This window comes from Pecten maximus, chromosome 7 (genome assembly GCF_902652985.1).
Source record: "Pecten maximus chromosome 7, xPecMax1.1, whole genome shotgun sequence".
Taxonomy (NCBI): domain Eukaryota; kingdom Metazoa; phylum Mollusca; class Bivalvia; order Pectinida; family Pectinidae; genus Pecten; species Pecten maximus.
Window position 1 is genome coordinate 36,419,089 of NC_047021.1, and position 6,818 is coordinate 36,425,906.

The 6,818-nt window shown below is 42.2% G+C and overlaps 1 protein-coding gene across 1 annotated transcript in view; it reads right to left on the minus strand.

Moving 5' to 3' along the window:
• LOC117330726 (E3 ubiquitin-protein ligase TRIM32-like) overlaps positions 1–5,380 on the minus strand; it is a 28,591-nt gene extending 23,211 nt beyond the window's left edge. The window contains exon 1 of the mRNA XM_033889177.1: positions 5,315–5,380. The gene's annotated coding sequence lies outside the window, so the exon portion shown is untranslated. The remainder of the gene's footprint in view (positions 1–5,314) is intronic.
• Positions 5,381–6,818: the final 1,438 nt, after the last annotated feature.

Below are 6,818 nucleotides of genomic sequence, written 5' to 3' on the forward strand. Positions count from 1 at the left end.
TTAATTTCAGAAAAGATCTTGTTTAGACCAATTGGCCCCTTTTGACCCTGCCCTCTGCCCCCTGGGAGTCAGCTCCTTCCTTTATACAATTTTGAATCCCTACCCCAATAGAATGCTAATAGTCAAATATGAGCTGTTTCAGAGAAGTTGTTCATATCAATTTAGCCAAATTGACCCCTTTTGGCCCAGCCCCTCAGCCTCCAGGGGGTCGGCCCCATCATTTGTACAATTTTGAATCCTTAACCAAAGTGAATGCTACCAGTCACATATTAAAGATATCCATTGCTTATTTTCAGAGAAAAAGTTGTTTATATCAATTTTGCCAAAATAACCCCTTTTGGCCCCACCTCTTAGGTTCCCTGGGGTCAGCCCTGTCATTTGTACAATTTTGAATCCCTACCCTAGGGGGTTGCTACCAGGCAAATATGAGTGATATCCATTGCTTAGTTTCAGAGAAGAAGTCGTTAATATCAATATAGCTATATTGACCCATTTTTGCCCCGCCTCTCAGGCCCCTAGGGGGTCAGCACCACCATCTGTACAATTTTGAATCCCCACCCCATAGTGATTGCTTCCAGGCAAATAGGAGCAATATCCTTTGCTCGGTTTCAGAGAAGAAGTCGTTTATATCAATGCAGCCAAATTGACCCCTTTTGACGCCGCCCCTCAGGCCCCTTGGGGGTCAGTCCTGTCATTTGTACAATTTTGAATCCCTACTCTAAGGGGTTGCTACCAGGCAAATATGAGTGATATCCATTGCTTAGTTTCAGAGAAGAAGTTGTTTATATAAATTTAGCCGAATTGACCCCTCTTGGCCCCGCCCCTCAGGCCCCCCGGGGGTCAGCCACACCATTTGTACAATTTTGAATCCCCACCCCATAGTGTTGCTACCAGGCAAATATGAGCAATATCGTTTGTTCGGTTTCAGAGAAGAAGTTGTTTATATCAATATAGCCCAAATGACCACATTTGGCCCCGCCCTTCCGGCCCCTTGGGGTCAGCCCCATCATTTGTACAATTTTGAATCCCCACCCCAAAGTTATGCTACCAGGCAAATATGAGCGATATCCATTGCTCGGTTTCAGAGAAGAAGTCGGTATCATCAATATAGCTATATTGACCCATTTTGGCCCCGCCTCTCAGGCCCCTTGGGGGTCAGTCCCATCATTTGTACAATTTTGAATCCCCACCCCAAAGTGATGCTACCAGGCAAATATGAGTGATATCCATTGCTCGGTTCCAGAGAAGAAGTCGTTAATATCAATATAGCTATATTGACCCATTTTTGCCTCGCCCCTCAGGCCCCTAGGGGGACAGCACCACCATTTGTACAATTTTGAATCCCCACCCCATAGTGATGCTTCCAGACAAATAGGAGTAATATCCTTTGCTCGGTTTCAGAGAAGAAGTCGTTTATATCAATATAGCCAAATTGACCCCTTTTGGCCCCGCCCCTCAGGCCCCTGGGGGTCAGCACCACCATTTGTACAATTTTGAATCCCCACCCCATAGTGATACTTCCAGACAAATAGGAGCAATATCGTTTGTTCGATTTCAGAGAAGAAGTTGTTTATATCAATATAGCCCAAATGACCACATTTGGCCCCGCCCTTCCGGCCCCTGGGGGTCAGCCCCATCATTTGTACAATTTTGAATCCCCACCCCAAAGTTATGCTACCAGGCAAATATGAGCGATATCCATTGCTCGGTTTCAGAGAAGAAGTCGGTATCATCAATATAGCTATATTGACCCATTTTGGCCCCACGCCTCAGGCCCCTTGGGGGTCAGTCCCATCATTTGTACAATTTTGAATTCCCACCCCAAAGTGATGCTACCAGGCAAATATGAGTGATATCCATTGCTCGGTTCCAGAGAAGAAGTCGTTTATATCAATATAGCCAAATTGACCCCTTTTGGCCCCGCCCCTCAGGCCCCTGGGGGTCAGCACCACCATTTGTACAATTTTGAATCCCCACCCCATAGTGATACTTCCAGACAAATAGGAGCAATATCCTTTGCTCGGTTTCAGAGAAGAAGTCGTTTATATCAATATAGCCAAATTGACCCCTTTTGGCCCCGCCCCTCAGGCCCCTGGGGGGTCAGCCCCATCATTTGTACAATTTTGAGTCCCCTACCCATAGGGATGCTTCTGACCAAATTTGGTCAAAATCTCATCAGTGGTTATGAAGAAGAAGTCAATTGTTGACGGACGGACGGACGACGGACGACGGACGGACGGACGACGGACGCCACGGTATGGCATAAGCTCACCTTGGTCCTTCGGACCAGGTGAGCTAAAAATGCTATCATAATTATTACAACTACATGTATTGCATTATAGCATAAGTATCTTGAGTACAGTACTTAAGGCTTGGCTGACATTGAGTTCTGGACTCCGGTCCACAACTTGATAAAAGGGTTGATTAAAGGTATTTAGCTGAATCTTTCAATAATATTTTCTTAGACAATAAGATCGAGAAATTGACAACTGTTATCTTCAAAAGGGTAACAGTAACTGCCTAATTAAATCAAATTACTGAGTCTTATGTTGACCTACTCCATTATCAAGTCTTATAATGTTGGCCTACTGCATTACTCAGCATTATGTTGGCCTACTGCATTACTCAGCCTTATGTTGGCCTACTGCATTACTCAGCCTTATGTTGGCCTAAATAATCACTCAGCCTTATGTTGGACCCGGTTCCTCAGCCTAGATAAGCTACCTTAATACTCTGCCTTCTTTGACCTACTTAATTACTCAGCCTTATGTTGGCCTGCTGCATTACTTAGCCTTATGTTGGCTTACTGCATTACTCAGCCTTATGTTGGCTTACTGCATTACTCAGCCTTATGTTGGCTTACTGCATTACTCAGCCTTATGTTGGCTTACTGCATTACTCAGCCTTATGTTGGCCTAAATAATCACTCAGCCTTATGTTGGCCTACCTAATTACTCAGCCTTATGTTGGCCTACCCGGTTCTTCAGCCTAGATAAGCTACCTTAATTACTCAGCCTTATGTGGACTTACCTAGTTACTGCGCCTTATGTTGGCCTACCTAATTACTCAGCCTTATGTTGGCCTACCTAATTACTCAGCCTTATGTTGGTCTACCTAATTACTCAGCCTTATGTTGACCTACCTAATTACTCAGCCTTATGTTGACCTACCTAATTACTCAGCCTTATGTTGACCTACCTAATTACTCAGCCTTATGTTGACCTACCTAATTACTCAGCCTTATGTTAGCCTACCTAATTACTCAGCCTTATGTTGACCTACCTAATTACTCAGCCTTATGTTGACCTACCTAATTACTCAGCCTTTTGTTAGCTTACCTAATTACTCAGCCTTATGTTGACCTACCCAATTACTCAGCCTTATGTTGACCTACCCAATTACTCAGCCTTATGTTGACCTACCTAATTACTCAGCCTTATGTTGGCCAACCTAATTACTCAGCCTTATGTTGACCTACCTAATTACTCAGCCTTATGTTGGCTTACCTAATTACTCAGCCTTATGTTGACCTACCTAATTACTCAGCCTTTTGTTAGCTTACCTAATTACTCAGCCTTATGTTGACCTACCTAATTACTCAGCCTTATGTTAGCTTACCTAATTACTCAGCCTTATGTTGGCCTACCTAACTACTCAGCCTTTTGTTAGCTTACCTAATTACTCAGCCTTATGTTGACCTACCTAATTACTCAGCCTTATGTTGACCTACCTAATTACTCAGCCTTATGTTGGCCTACCTAATTACTCAGCCTTATGTTGACCTACCTAATTACTCAGCCTTATGTTGGCCTACCTAATTACTCAGCCTTATGTTGACCTACCTAATTACTCAGCCTTATGTTGACCTACCTAATTACTCAGCCTTATGTTGGCCTACCTAATTACTCAGCCTTTTGTTAGCTTACCTAATTACTCAGCCTGATGTTGACCTACCTAATTACTCAGCCTTATGTTGGCCTACCTAATTACTCAGCCTTTTGTTGGCCTACCTAATTACTCAGCCTTTTGTTAGCTTACCTAATTACTCAGCCTTATGTTGGCCTACCTAATTACTCAGCCTTATGTTGACCTACCTAATTACTCAGCCTTTTGTTAGCTTACCTAATTACTCAGCCTTATGTTGGCCTACCTAATTACTCAGCCTTATGTTGGCCTACCTAATTACTCAGCCTGATGTTGACCTACCTAATTACTCAGCCTTATGTTGGCCTACCTAATTACTCAGCCTTTTGTTAGCCTACCTAATTACTTAGTCTTATGTTGACCTACCTAATTACTTAGTCTTATGTTGGTCTAATTACTCAGCCTTATGTTGACCTACTCCATTATCAAGTCTTATAATGTTGACCTACTGCATTACTCAGCCTTATGTTGGCCTACTGCATTACTCAGCCTTATGTTGGCCTACTGCATTACTCAGCCTTATGTTGGCCTACTGCATTACTCAGCCTTATGTTGGCCTACTGCATTACTCAGCTTTATGTTGGTCTACTGCATTACTCAGCTTTATGTTGGTCTACTGCATTACTCAGCCTTATGTTGGCCTAAATAATCACTCAGCCTTATGTTGGCCTACGCGGTTCCTCAGCCTAGATAAGCTACCTTAATACTCTGCCTTATTTGACCTGTACCTAATTGTTCAGCCTTATGTTAGCCTTTCTAATTTTTCAGCCTTTTTAGCCTTCCTATTTTTTCAGCCTAATGTTAGCCTTCCTATTTTTTCAGCTTTCATGTCGCTGCAACTAATTACTTTGCGTTAGGTTGGTCCACCTAGTAGGCCTATGGAGTATCGATAGGTTTTTATGTGTGATGTCATACATCGCTCAAATTACTGAAATCGAACCCCTGTGACCTGTTCGTTTCCTTTTCGTAGAATCTTAATTATCATATGACAATATAATGCAAGGTGTATATAATCTGGGCATCCAGTCGACCCTTGAGAGTATGTTTTTGACTCCCCAAATTGATATCCGACTCTTGGGTTTGAAGGGACTTGTCTATTTGATATAAGTTTTGACCCTTCAGATTTCTCAGAAATGGTGATTTGACTTCTGTTTCTAAAAGTCAAGGGTCAACTGGATACCCTATAGGCCTATACCATCGTCGGATACCCGTGTGTTTATATGAATACGAAATAAACATCGTCTGTCCTCGGGCTAGACTACATCTAAGCTTAACTAGGCCTAAACACGTGTAGTGTCATTTTAGGCCTACAGCACACCAACAGGTTTCTACTTTCGTTATGATGCCGTAACCATTCTATTAAAGTCAAAGATATATAAGTGTTACTCACTCGATCGTTTAGCTACAGGTTTTCACAGAAGCGGCATGCACGCGTCGTGCTCGTCACGTCTCCTCACTAAGAAAACAATTCTAATTTTCGACAATACCAGAGTACGATTTTATCCGGATTTTATCGCAATCTAATTAAAAGCTAGATTGTCATTCTCACTACGTTATATGTAACGTAGTGAGAATGACCATCTAGATTTTAATTAGATTGATTTTGTCGTAGCTGTTTTTTTAGTTAATAACATAGGGCCTGGACACATTCCTTAGGCACATAATGAGAAATTTAACCTCAGGGTCTGACCCTACTTCAACTAGCTAATTATTTAAAGGTCTATGGCTATTTTTTTCGGTTCTGACACCAAACGACAAGGCGCCCATCCTCTAACATTGTTGAAGTAGGCCCGACCCCCGGGATCACGTCAATATTATAAGTCATATTTCATTCTGGGTCATAGGAACCAAGGGGTCGGACCGGAATACTTCACCGGAATACCCAGTATTCCAGAAGGCCAAATAGTCCGAAGGCCCGATAATCCGAAAGTCCGATATATAAATCAAGGCCGCGGCACGTGGACCAAGAATTGTTTACCCTTAAGTTTTAATGAAGGTTTATATATGTACCAGGAATATTTCCCTTTGTCTTGTGGTTTGTCGGTCGAATGCTTCACATTTGTTTCATACAAGTAAGGATACATATTACGCTTTTTGTCAGTGATAGCTATAATTGTAGAGACCTGAGCATATGCACACAGAATACGACAATTTAAAAACGTTATAAGCTTTTATTTAACACCATGCAACAATCTTTCAAAATAGCATCATCCTACGGACTGTATCATAATCCAGCGTACAATGTATCGTAATCAAAGTCATCATCATCCAACATACCATCATTTAACATAACATCGCCTAAGTTTCATCGTATTATCATTATAACATATCATCGTCAGATATATCATGTGAATTTTCATAAACATTATAAATTATCATCATCGAACATACGTATTATACTCGAACTTATCATCCAACATTTCACCATCCAAAATAAGCTTTATCATCATCCAACATATCAATATTCATCATATACACTGTACCGTCATCCAGTGTTTGACAGTCTCTATAAAGCCGTGATCCTTGTTGGCGGTTATGAAGATGTCCCATATTGAACAAAGGTCGTCAACAGGTAGGAATCTGTCTAGCCCGAGTTTCCTCTGGCCCTGGCACCATGTCTGGTGTAGGGGCCCTAGTTTCCTCAGGCCCTGACACCATGTCTGGTGTAGGGGCCCTAGTTTCCTCTGGCCCTGACACCATGTCTGGTGTAGGGGTCCTAGTTTCCTCTGGCCCTGACACCATGTCTGGTGTAGGGCCAGAGGAAACTCGGGCTAGAATCTGTCATCGTTCGTTACTGTCTGGAGAGCTGTTTCAATGCTAAAAATCACAAATATCTTATGATTTTCAGCTTCAGCCTCTGATTTTACAATTAGTCTGTCATTATACATGTACAA